The sequence below is a fragment of the Pristiophorus japonicus genome, chromosome 16, assembly GCF_044704955.1.
Source record: "Pristiophorus japonicus isolate sPriJap1 chromosome 16, sPriJap1.hap1, whole genome shotgun sequence".
Taxonomy (NCBI): domain Eukaryota; kingdom Metazoa; phylum Chordata; class Chondrichthyes; family Pristiophoridae; genus Pristiophorus; species Pristiophorus japonicus.
The window spans coordinates 42,038,975-42,052,036 of NC_091992.1; the positions used below are offsets into that span (position 1 = coordinate 42,038,975).

Sequence of the window (13,062 nt, forward strand, 5' to 3'; positions counted from 1 at the left end):
CTCTTGGCTGCTTGCTCAAGCAAAATCTGCTGGTATATTACCTTAGTGTCCAGTTCATCTTTGTAAAGGGCCATGTGGCATTTCAGTTCAGTAGAGGGTGCTGTATAAGTGCAAACTATTCCAGTAACATTGCAGTGCCTTCTCTACTACTTTCCCATTATCAGAGGAACACATGTCCAATATTTGGTGTGGTGCTGTGTGTGGGCTTGCATAGAAACATTGTGTGACAGAATGGGCAGTTTTCACATTGGACACCACATGACTAATCTCACTTGGGTCACAAAAAGCCCAATGTGATGTGTTTTGTGTTTCCGTTCCTCACATCAACTGTCTTAGAGCGAGATTGACAATTTAATGCCAAATGAAAAGTGCACTCTTTTAATGACTATTATTTTGCAGTAGTTAACCCGTGTACCCCAGCCCAGCAGAAATTACACACAAACCATCAGAGGGATATTGCAGTAGATTTTATTGTAACCAGAAGCATTTGAAACATTATAAAATACAGAATGAAACACCAATTTCTGTTAACAGTCAGTCATGTGCCTCTCATTACATTTTCACATATCATCTGATTTTAAATCTTGGCTCCGATTCCTGCCAATGGCTGGCATTCAGGGTGACAAAAATAAACAGTCACACAACCATCAGAAAATGACACTTTTCTTTAAATAAGACAGAACATTTGAATATTGTTAGAAATACAGTGAAGAAATCTGTAATTTCTGAAACACTAAGTTCCAGACTGGTATAAATCCGAGAGTGAACTTTGAGCATTGTTTTATGTAATGATTCTGGTTCTGTGAGCAGTGTAGTAACAGGCCTGGGTCACTCTTCACTCTAAGTCTTTCTGTTTCACACAGAAATTCAGCAACCCACTCTCAGGAGTCCTCCCCAACAGAGAAATATAGGTAAAGTTCTGATCCATAAGAAAAATCTATCCCAATCATTTTGCTTTCTTGTAGACAGGCCAGAGACGATAAGGCACCGAGATAGGTCAGAGTGATGCACAGACTGACAGAGTAAGAGCTGTGTCGATATAAAACACTCAGGGCTTCTCTCCCTGCACCAAGGTGAAGGATCACCCTGGACTCATCAGCTTTAAGCTACTTCCCTTTATACCCCAGCCTACACACAGTGTTCGGTTTGATCATAATCTGAGAAGATTTGCAGTTACCCGAGCAAAAGGGGTACCAATAGATTGAATTTTTTACATTCAGATTAACCTTGTAACATTTATTAAACCAAAAGCCGCCCTTGTAGTTATTTGCACAGTTTGACGATGACCTATCCTGGTTTCGGTCAAATGTTGAAAACTTCATGTTATCATGTATGTAATTGTTCCCATATTTCATCATAGCATTGCCTGCATTTCCTGAGTATCTACCTAGATTCAGTTTGTAACCATCTGTTTCACTTCCTATAGAAAATGAGTCATAATCAGCATAACATTGAACATTACTTGCACTCCTCAGCAAGAACTTTATTTTGTAAGATCCCTGACTTATGATCTTATATATATATTCATTTCCCAGCTAGTGATCCCGAAGGATATTGCCAAAACCATACTTGTAAGCCGTCCAGTATTCTGCCCAGGTAATTTCGGAATGCAGAGTGTTTCTTTGAATCAAGGTCCATCCACCACCATCTGTAGTCATGTCACAATACACCACAATGGGGGGGGCAGCTGCTGGGCTGGATAACGTAAAGTCCACTTCGACCTCTGACACCACTGCAATCCTTGAGATAACTTGCAATATGCAAGATGATTTTAGTGATTTGATGACGAAAGGGGAGAGGGTCGAGGGATGGGGGCGAAAGAGGGGAAGTGGGTGAGAGGAGGAGATAAAAGCAGGATAGGGGTGAGTGAAGAGGATAAGAGGAGAGAAAAGGGGGAAGCAAGAGAAGAGTGAGGTGAGAGAGAGGGGTGAGGGAAGGGGAGGGAGAGGGGTAAGGTGAGAGAGAGGGGTGAGGGAAGGGGAGGGAGAGGGGTAAGGGGAGGGAGAGGGGTAAGGGGAGGGAGAGGGGTGATGGAGGGAGAGGGGTGAGGGAAGGGGGAGGGATAGGGGTGAGGGAAGGGGGAGGGATAGGGGTGAGGGAAGGGATAGGGGTGAGGGAAGGGGGAGGGTGAGGGAAGGGGAGGGAGAGGGGTGAGGGGAGGGAGAGGGGTGAGGGGAGGGAGAGGGGTGAGGGGAGGGAGAGGGGTGAGGGGAGGGAGAGGGATGAGGGGAGGGAGAGGGATGAGGGAAAGGGGAGGGAGAGGGATGAGGGAAAGGGGAGGGAGAGGAGTGAGGGAAAGGGGAGGGAGAGGAGTGAGGGAAAGGGGAGGGAGAGGAGTGAGGGAAAGGGGAGGGGTGAGGGAAGGGGAGGGGGAGGGGTGAGGAAAGGGGAGGTAGAGGGGTGAGGGAAGGGGAGGGAGAGGAGTGAGGGAAGGGGAGGGAGAGGAGTGAGGGAAAGGGGAGGGAGAGGAGTGAGGGAAAGGGGAGGGAGAGGAGTGAGGGAAGGGGAGGGAGAGGAGTGAGGGAGAGGGGTAAGGGGAGGGAGAGGGGTGAGGAAAGGGGAAGGGGAGGGAGAGGGGTGAGGGAAAGGAGAAGGGTAAGGGGAGGGAGAGGGGTGAGGGAAGGGGAGGGAGAGGGGTGAGGGAAGGGGAGGGAGAGGGGTGAGGGAAGGGGATGAAAGTAGAAGAAGGGTGAATGTTAAGTGGAGGCTAAAAGAAGAGGATGAGATGGAGGAGTGAGGGAAAAGGACAAGAGAAGGAAAGGAGTGCAAGAAGGGGCTGAGAGGGGTGCAGGAAGAGGATGATAAGTAGAGAGGTGAGGGAAAGGGAGGAGAATGAAAGAGGAGGGGGAAGGGTTGAGGGAAGAGGATGGGGATGAGGGGCAGTAGCAGGGAAAGAGTGTAGAAGAACAGAAGGTGTAAGGCAGGAGAGGAAAGGGTGGGACAAAGTAAGGAGCTGAAGGCAGGATGGAGGGAGAGAGTGAATAGGGGAAGTGTGGGAGAAGGAGAGGAGGAATGGGGACAGAACATGAGGTGGGTGGAATAGGGACGGGAGGAGAGGAAAGGGGGAAATGGGTTGATGGGGAGGAATAGTGAGTAGAGGTGAAGGACATGGAGAGAGGAAGGGCAGGATCATGGTGGGTGGGTCGGGGAGGATAAGAATGGTAGAGAAGGAGAATTGTGGGCAGAATAGGGGAGAGAAAAGCGCAGGTAGGGAGAGAGGTGGAGAGGAACTGAGACAGGACAGGAAGAACACAGGGAGCGGGGAATGGATGGGGAGGTAAGGGACGGGGCTAAGGGGGGGTAGAATGGGGAAGAGGAATGACAAGCTGAAAGATGGGCAGAACGAAGGAGTGGGGAGCGAGGAGTGTGGAATGGGGACAATGAGGAGAGGTGAATGGGGATGGAAGGGGAAGAGCATGGGGGTAGTGACCGAGAGCGGGAGGTGAAAGTGGAAAGGGAGAGTCTACCTCAGTGCCAGTCTGCAGCCACTTAACCAAGTGGGCTTTGCTGGTGATAGTTTGGGCTCAGTGGGGAAGCCGGTGCCAGTGGATGATGTCAGTGAAGTGCCAGGGGCCAATTTGTGCATTGCCAATTGGGAACATCGTGGCCTCATATTGACAAACCTACGCCTGGCCAAGCGTTTAACAACAGCAGATGTTTTTGTCCCGAACCCAGGGATCTCTTCCAGTGGCTGCAGCGATCTGTAACTTAACTTCATTTACCAGCCTTTGCTTCATATTCCTCGAGACCCTTACCTGACAACAATCTATTGCTCTCCGTCTTGAAACTTTCAATTGACTCAGCACCACAGCCTTTTGGGAGAGAATTGCAGATTTCTGCTATCCTTTATGTTAATGAAATACATCTTAATTTCACTCCTTATTGGTCTGGCTCTAATTTTATGATGCCCTTTTGTTGTGGATTCCCCCACCAGAGGAAATTGTTGCTCTGTATCTAACTTATCAAATCCCTTTATTATTTTAAAGACCTTGATTTCAGCACCCCTCAACCTTCTAAACCCAAGTGAACACAAACCAAGTTTATGCAACCTGTAATCATAATTTAACCATTTAAACCCTGGTATAATTCTGGTGAATCTGGTTGTACCCTTACCAAGGTCAATGTATCTTTCCTAAGGTTCGGTGCACATACTGAATACATTAACCCAGATGGGGGCTGACCAAGGCCCTGTACAGCTAAAGCATAACTTCCTCACTTTTGTACTCCAAACCCCTTGAGATAAAGGGTAACATTCCAGTAGCCTTTTTGATTACTTTTTGTACCTGTGCACTAGCTTTTAGTGATTTTTGTACATAGGCACCTAAATCGCTCCTCCACAGATACCAACGGCTGAATTTTAATAGGTAAGGTGGGTTGGGAATGGGGGAGGGGGCTCCAAGGTGCTCAGGAAACCCGAGAGAACGGGTTGAATGGGAAACCTGTTTTCCATCCACAGCCAAACAGAAAATGCTGTAAATCTCAGCGGGTCAGGCAGCATATGTGGAGAGAAAGCAGAGTTAACGTTTCGGGTCGATGACCTTTCGTCAGAACTGGAGAGTGTTCGGAAGGAACAAATTTTTAAATAAGCACTGAAAGGGGGAGGGGAAGAAAGAACAAAAGGGAACGTCTGTGATAAGGTGGAAGACAGGAGAGATTAGAGTGACAAACGGGATGATGGGCCAAATTGAAATGGTAATGCCAGGAGTTAGTCAAGATGGGGTGTGAATGGCAGGATAATGACCAGCTGCCATTAGAGACGAGGAGAAAAAAAAGAAACAGGCTCAGGCGAGGTGGGGAGGCGGGGGTGAAAGAGGAGCACAAGAAAGACTGAGAAATAATCTACAAGAAACCATAGGCCTGCTTTAGTTTGGGCAATAGCTTGTGTGAACAGAATTCAGTAATAGCTTGTGCGGCAAAACGGGGAACAAGGCTACAACAAGTAAAGCAAAATGTGTTATTGTTAGATATGTTGATCGTATAATAGCTTGAGGCAACCCATGTGGGCCAACGGTTAGGCCAAGTATGCTGACCACAATTGTCTGAAAAGTGACTGATTAACTGCTATCTGATGCTAACCGCAACTGCCTACTGTCTGTTATCTAAAATAAGAACATAAGAACATAAGAAATAGGAGCAGGAGTAGGCCATACGACCCCTCGAGCTTGCTCCACCATTCAATAAGATCATGGCTGATCCGATCATGGACTCAGATCCACTTCCCCACCGCTCCCCATCACCCCTCATCATTTAAGGTGGACACCTGATTGTAAAAGACTAATGTTGTAAGATGGAATGTTCTAGAAGGTGGGAGGAGACATTCTACATTGTGGCATTTGAATTTATAATAATCCTGTGTATGCTGCATCAATTTGGAGAAGCTTGGCTACAGACAGAGAGCAGGTGGTCTCCCTATGCTTGTGAATAAAGACTGTTTGAACTCTCTATCAGACTTGTGTCGAGTATTGTAAAAATATTCCACAACGGTGCGGTGGGGGGCTGGGGGTTGGAGAAAGAGAGCCAACATTTGGCAGCGGCAGCACTCTGAAATTGTTGAACTCGATGTTGAGTCCAGAAGGCTGTAAAATGCCTAAACGTGCTGTTCCTCGAGCTTTGTTGGAACAGTTTAGGAGACCAAGGACGAAGAGGTCAGAGTGGGAATGAAGTGGAGAATTAAAACGTCAGGCGACCAGAAGCTCAGGGTCACACTTGTGGACTGAATGGAGGTGCTCCGCAAAGCAGTCACCCAATCTACGCTAAGTCTCCCCAAGGTAGAGGAGACCACATTGTGAGCAGCGAATACAGTATTCTAAATTGAAAGAAGTACAAGTAAATCGCTTTTTTACCTGGAAGGAGCATTTGGGGCCCTGGATCATGGGAAGGGAGGAGGTAAAAGGGCAGGTGTTGCATCTCCTGCGCTTGCATGGAAAGGTGCCGTGGAAAGGGGAGGGGGTGCTGGGGGTGACTGTGGAATGGACCAGGGTGTTGCGGAGGGAGAGATCCCTTTGGAATGCTGAAAGGGAAGGGGGAAGATGTGATTGGTAGTGGGATCATGCTCGAGGTGGAGGATATGGCGGAGGATGATCCGTTGAATGTGGAGGCTGGTGGAGTGAAAGGTGAGGACAAGGGGAACCCGGTTGGTCATGGTTCTGAGAGGGAGGGGAAGGGGTGAGAGCAGAGGTGCAGGAAATAGAACGGACATGATCAAGGGCCATGTTAACCACGGCGAAGGGGAATCCTCTGTTGAGGAAAAAGGAAGACATGTCAGAGGCACTAGTGTGAAAGGTGGCATCGTCAGAGCAGATGCGATAGAGAAAATGGGAGTGCAAACTGAGTCGATGATTCACCCACTCCTCCATTCAATAATTGTGATCGCGGGCCGGGATATTGCAGGCTGGCTCGAGGAGAGAGAATGGGGCCAGACGATGGCAGGCGAGCTGGGGTCAGCACTGGGGGGTGGCTGCAGGAACTGCCCTTGGGGGGGTTTGAAGGGATCGGGGGCGGGAGGAAGACGGGGTGTGGGAGGCCCTGTGGTGGCATCGGCCTGGGGAGGGTGGTTGGAAGGGAGGTGATTGGAGGGGGGCCTGGGTGGATGATTGGAGGGGAGATGATTGGAGGGGAGGCCTGGGGAGGGTGATTGGGGAGGTGATTTGGAGGGGGCCTGGGGGGTGGGTGATTGGAGGGAAGGCCTGGGGAATGATTGGAGGGGAGGCCTGGGGAGGTGATTGGAGGGGAGGCCTGGGGAGAGTGATTGGAGGGGAGGTGATTGGAGGAGAGGTCTGGGGAGGTGATTGGAGGGGAGGCCTAGGGAGGGTGATTGGAGGGAAGGTCTGGGGAATGATTGGAGGCGAGGCGATTGGTGGGGAGGTGATTGGAGGGGTGGCCTAGGGAGCTGATTGGAGGGGAGGGTGATTGGAGGAGAAGCCTGGGGAAGTGATTTGGAGGGAAGGCCTGGGGAGGAAGCCTGGGAGATGATTGGAGGCCTTCTGGGGGCGTCTCAAATCGCAGGTTGTAGGTTAGGTACGGACGCTGGATTCAGGAGTTAAGTGATATGGTCACTGACACTTTTCAAACATTTAAGAAAAATATATTTGCTGGTGATGGTCTGTCCGCAGCACTAATTTCTCCTGCACCATTTAGTATGACATTAGTTGGCATGTATGGCAGCTGCAGCTTTTAAAGAGTCGTTGCAGTCTGCTAACGTCTCGAAGTGTCAGCAGTGAAATTATATTGTGGTATTATAAACTAGCAAAACTTATTGGATTTGTCTGAAAGTCTCTATCCACTATTTTACTGGAAGTGTTAATATATTTAAAATAAACAGGTTAGTTATACCTTGGCTAAAATAGTGGAAATAGGGATTTTCAGACAATTGCATTTACCGATGCTGTTATCCTGCAGTGTAATTCCAACATCATGCAGTAGTCTGGCTACTACCATTGTAGTTCTGACCTATTCGATCTGTCCATTCTCACAATCAGTTTTTGGGTGAGGCCAGCCAAGTTTGGGAATTATCTCGTAACAGGGCTCATAATTTGGAGAAAATACTGATCTCATAATACTAACCAGAACTCCATATACCAATGAGAACTCCATATACTAACCATATCGAGGTGGACTTGTGAGGGCTCTGACGGTCCGGTATTGCTCATCTAACATATACTCGTTCGCGATTTGTGCTTCACAAGTTGCAATACCCAACGCAAGAAAAATGATTGCCGTTAATGCAGAACCTGAGATTTACAAAACAAACGTTAATCAGTTCCAGAAACCAGAGAGAGGGTAAAAGTCAGAGAGTCCGAGGTAGAGACGGTGCGAGAGTCCGATAGAGGGAGAGTGCGAGAGTCCGATAGAGGGAGAGTGCGAGAATCAGATAGAGGGAGAGTGCGAGAGTCAGATAGAGAGACAGTGAGAGAGTCCGATAGAGGGAGAGTGAGAGAGTCAGATAGAGGGAGAGTGAGAGAGTCAGATAGAGGGAGAGTGCGAGAGTCCGATAGAGTCAGACAGAGGGAGAGTACGAGAATCAGACAGAGGGAGAGTGCGAGAGTCAGATAGAGAGACAGTGAGAGAGTCAGATAGAGGGAGAGTGCGAGAGTCAGATAGAGAGACAGTGTGAGAGTCAGATAGAGGGACCGTAAACCCCCACCCTCCCACCCAGCGCACGATCCGACCGAGCCCAGTCTCCCCCCCCCCCTCCCTCCCCACACCATCTCCCCACCCCCATCACCATCTCTCCTCCTCCCACAGTTCTCCCCCCCCCCGCCATCTCTCCTCCTCCCACAGTTCTCCCCCCCCCCCGCCATCTCTCCCCCTCCCACAATCTCCCCCCCCCCGCCATCTCTCCCCCCCGCCATCTCTCCCCCTCCCACAATCTCTCCCCCCCGCCATCTCTCCTCCTCCCACAGTTCTCCCCCCCCCCCCCGCCATCTCTCCCCCTCCCACAATCTCCCCCCCCCCCGCCATCTCTTCCCGCCATCTCTCCCCCTCCCACAATCTCTCCCCCCCGCCATCTCTCCCCCTCCCTCAATTTCCACCCGCCTCCACAAGACCCCGCTGCCCGGAGACTGCGGCCCTGCGCCTGTCAGTCAGGCTGGGTATTGGGCGGGAACCTGCAGAAACACATTGAAACCCGCCTGGACTCAAACCCCACAGTCTCGGGGAAAGCTGTAATTGTGGCTTTCCCAACTTTAACTCCCCCCTCCGCTCCAGACTGGCGCCACGGTAAATATCGGGGCCAATGTGAGAGAGAGAGAGAGATACTGTCAGTCAGAGACAGTGCGAGACAGACAGAACAGAGGGAGACAGAGCAAGTGTGAGACAGTGAAAGTACACGCGAGGCAGCCTGAGAAAGTGAACGTTGGAGAGTATGGAGTTAAGTGATAGGTTTATAGCATAACATGCTGATTTAGATATATAGATTTGATTAATTAAACTCTTCGTTTTAGCTTTAAAAAATCTTACATTTAGATTTTAAACATGAGGTGATCTGCTCATTATGCTCGTATATTGCAGCTTTCGCTGTTCTCATTGTGAGCAGCAGAGAAGGTGGTCCAGATACAGTGATAGCACTTTTCCTGTGTTCGTCCTTCAATAGTTTGTGTAATTGAAACAACAAGCTGATGGTCTTTATTACTGCCACTTCTCCCCTCCCTTTCTGCTCTCCTGAAGGTGTTATACACCCTCACAACCACCAGTCACTCTCTAGTATCTTGCCCGAGTGGTTATCCTTTATGTCTGAGCCTAGTCAGTGAGTTCAATCGGTCATTTCACTGTAGGCATCAAAGCCCTTCCCAATTCTGTCCTCTGACATTTGCACTTAGCTGTTGGATGACAGGTGCAGGAACAATTGATTCTTCCCTTTATAACCCAGGGACATTTGAGGCCAATTACATCTCCTATTGTCCTGTTTCTGATTGCTGTGCAGCGTTCCTGGTGGAAAGTGCTTGCATATGGGGATGTTGGTGAGGACAGAATTGGGCTTGACCATGGTGCCCTGCACAATCAAATAGCCTGCTGACATTCATTGTGTAGACTGACACGTGAAGAATGGTCTGTTGGGTGAGGTACTGAGGTATTGGGAATCGCTGCGACCTGTAGAAATGTGCCCCGCAAGAGTCAACAGTGAGAGCAGAGGAAAAAACTAGAGACAAAATAAAACTCAATTTTAAGAATGTTTTTCTTTAGCAATCAACACAGAAACTCGGACTCGCCCATTTTGGTTGCCATCCTGTCTCAAACAGCACGGATTGAACTCAGCACCAAACCCTCTGTATTTTATGGGTCTGAAACCAATGCATTTGCATAGACACACCTACACATTATTTTCAGCAGCCTTTCCAGTGCAAACACTTGAGATATTTGGTAATTTGATATTGACACCGGGACAAAACCTACCAATCTCTTTTTTTTTACTAGGATTAACCCTTTCAGCATTGCAGTCATATTTGCTATTTTTTCCTAATCTCTTGTTCTCTGGCTTATGCTGTGACCCAAATCCAGGGTACCAGCCATCTTCTGCCATCACACACAAGCGGCTGAGGTGAATGTCTTTCTGGAATAAAGATGTTTGGGGAGGGTTTGGTTGGATCTAAGGAGTCTTGGAGGAAGTGAACGAGTGATGTGATTATAATCCAGATCTTTACAACTTTATATCATTTGCTGTATAATTCCTTTTCCCTTAACTAATTGACATTTAAAACAGATGAATCAACAATAATTAAGCTCAAGCAGGAAATAGAGCAACATGGATCTGGGTGTAAGGCAGAAGGGTACTGACACAGTAAGATAGATAGATTAATTTATTGTTATAGAATGTATGGGCATTGTGTCATCCATCATATTTTTTAATCCATTGCCTTTGTAAAGAAGACAAAGTAAATGGGCAAATTGCCAGCACCAGATGTGTTATGTTTCTCATTTTCTTCCATCACTCAACGTCTTAACCTATGTAACACAAGAGAAAAAAGAAAATAATTGAGACTGTCAAGAATCGAACAGCGTGTTTGAGTATACGGGCGGTGAGTGAGAGTGCACGGGTGGTGAGTGTGAAGGGAGGGTTCCTCAATGTAAGGCATGAGTCTGAACAACAAGGCAGTGGTTCTGAATACAAGATTTTCTACGGATTTTTCAGAATACTGAAAATACATTTTTCAGAATACAGAATAGGTGTATTACAATAGACTTGTTAGGAAAAATTCAAGCCATATGTGCGGCTCTGTGCAAATATGGGGCATAGTCTATTGTGATATGCTTTATTATTAATACACTGTGTAAACATTCTATGGTTGTATTCATTTTACTATTTGTTTAGGTTTTAATGGCTCAAGGGGTCTGTGCAGATGCCCAGGATCACAAAAGTTCTTAATCCAGCTCTGGGTATGAGGAATTATAACAGAATGGATAGAAAGTTGACTGATGGACATAAACAGTGATTCAGGGATAAAGGGTGTTTGGATTGCAGAAAGGTTGGCAGTGGTGCACGCCAGGTTCAGAGCTATATAAAGATGACTTGAATTTGGGTACATGGAACACAATCTCAAAATTTGCTAATGACACAAAAGTTGAAGTTAAAAAACAGTCAGGAATACTGTAAATTACTTCAGGAAGATATAGACAAGTTAGCAGAATTTGCAGACAAGTGGCAGATACCATTTAATGTGGGTAAGTGAGAGGTAAAACATTTTGGAAGAAATAAAACAGGAATTGGAAAAATGCTGAAGGACATGGATGAGCAGAGAGACCTAGGGGTCATAATTCCCTGAACGTACAAGTAGATGAAACAATAAAAAGGGCAATAACATTTAGAATTTATAAATAAGGACATAGTGTGCAAGAGTCGTCATCATCGTCGTATCGAGGATGACTTACTTCATCGCCAAAAAGGGATGAGTTCACAGGTTCAATGAAGGACCTAATATTCCAGATCCCAAACTACATGTTGAAGGGTGGAAGATGCCTGTGCGTGGATTGTTTTAATGTGTGGTGGCTGTTGCACACCAGCCACCACACAGGCTTGACAGAGCTAGGTCTTGGTCCAGTGACAAGGATTAACCAAGACGACTGGAGACTAGTTCTGCTGCACGGACTTAGTGTTCACACATGTTGCAGTGTGGGCTGACCTGTGCTGCCCCTAGGCCCTCTCCTCTCCTGTGCCCCGATCACATCGCTCCATGATCTCTCACCGCTCCTGCGCCCCTACCTCACCGCTCCTGCTGCAGCTGCCCACGCTCCAATCAGCGACCTGGAACTTGGTGACGTCCAATCCAGTTGCCCTCTTCAGAGCCGTCGCTCTCCTGCACCAGCTCGCGCTGTACCTTGAAGTGGTCCGACCTACTGATGGTCCTTGCAGGTCGGAGCCGCCTCGCCGAGTAGAGAAATAATGAAGATCTTACACATAATAGTGGTTAGACCACAGAGTATTGTGTGCATGAACAAGGAATGAATGTCAGGAGTCAGTAACTACTGCCAATCCTGTCAATACTCAATGAAACTATAGTGAATGAAACATTTCGACAGCACAATGAAAGAACATGAAATATTCATGGCCCACTGAGCCTATTCTTTGTAACAAAGTGCAACTTAACATGCACTGTATCTTGAGTCATCACAGGCAAACTTTTCAAGATGCACCTCTGTGGAGTTTATCACTGGCCTCCTTAACTAAACAGGTGGCTGTTCCCAGCAGTACATGAACCATTGTGTTCCACCGAGTATTTAATTGTCTCTGTCTACAATTATTCCAGTAATTTTCAATCCTCTGCTTCATGAGCATTTGCTGATCCTTCACACTGTCTACAACACTCTCCAGACTTCTATCAACAAAATAGGCCTTTTCCAAATCCTTATACCCTCCATGAAGACTCTAATTTCCCCTGATTACCCCTATGTGGTTATTTATACCAGTTATGTGTTTATTTGAATGGTTCACCTGTGATTCTGCAATACTATTGCTGTTGTGATCTGGTTAGCTTCACAATTGTGTGTTAATTGTGAGACTCTCAACCTCTTCCACGCTTCTAAAAACCTCAAGACCCTTCTCTTTGTACCTTTGGTTTCTCCATCCCTCTCCTTCAGTGCTCAGTGAACACTGTTTTGTCCTCCTAATGCTCATTGTGATGTCTAACTGCGCATGAAAAATGCAGTAGAAATACAAATTATTGTAGCCTCATTAGATCAAGAAGCACTCGATGAATTTATTGAATGCCATGATGCTGTAAGCCAATGATCTGATAGTAAATACTATTGTTTAGATCCTAGGACAATAATAGTGTAAAGTGCAGAGAGAGAAAAGAATTTCTGAAGTGTGTTCAGGAGAGCTTTCTTGAGCAGTACATTTCCGGCCCAACAAGAAGGAGGCATTGCTGGATCTGGTTCTGGGGAATGAGGTGGGTCAAGTGTCAGTAGGGTAACATTTAGGGAACAGTGATCACAGCATCATAAGGTTTAGACTAGCTATGGAAATGAACAAGGAGCACTCTAGAGTAAAAGTACTTAATTGTAGGAAATACAATTTCAGTGGGTTGAGAATGGATCTGGCCTGGGTAAATTGGAATCAAAGACTGGCAG

The 13,062-nt window shown here is 47.2% G+C and overlaps 1 pseudogene; it reads right to left on the reverse strand.

Moving 5' to 3' along the window:
- Nucleotides 1-1,106: 1,106 nt before the first annotated feature.
- Nucleotides 1,107-9,723, reverse strand: LOC139226160 (fibrinogen-like protein 1-like protein; annotated as a pseudogene).
- Nucleotides 9,724-13,062: the final 3,339 nt, after the last annotated feature.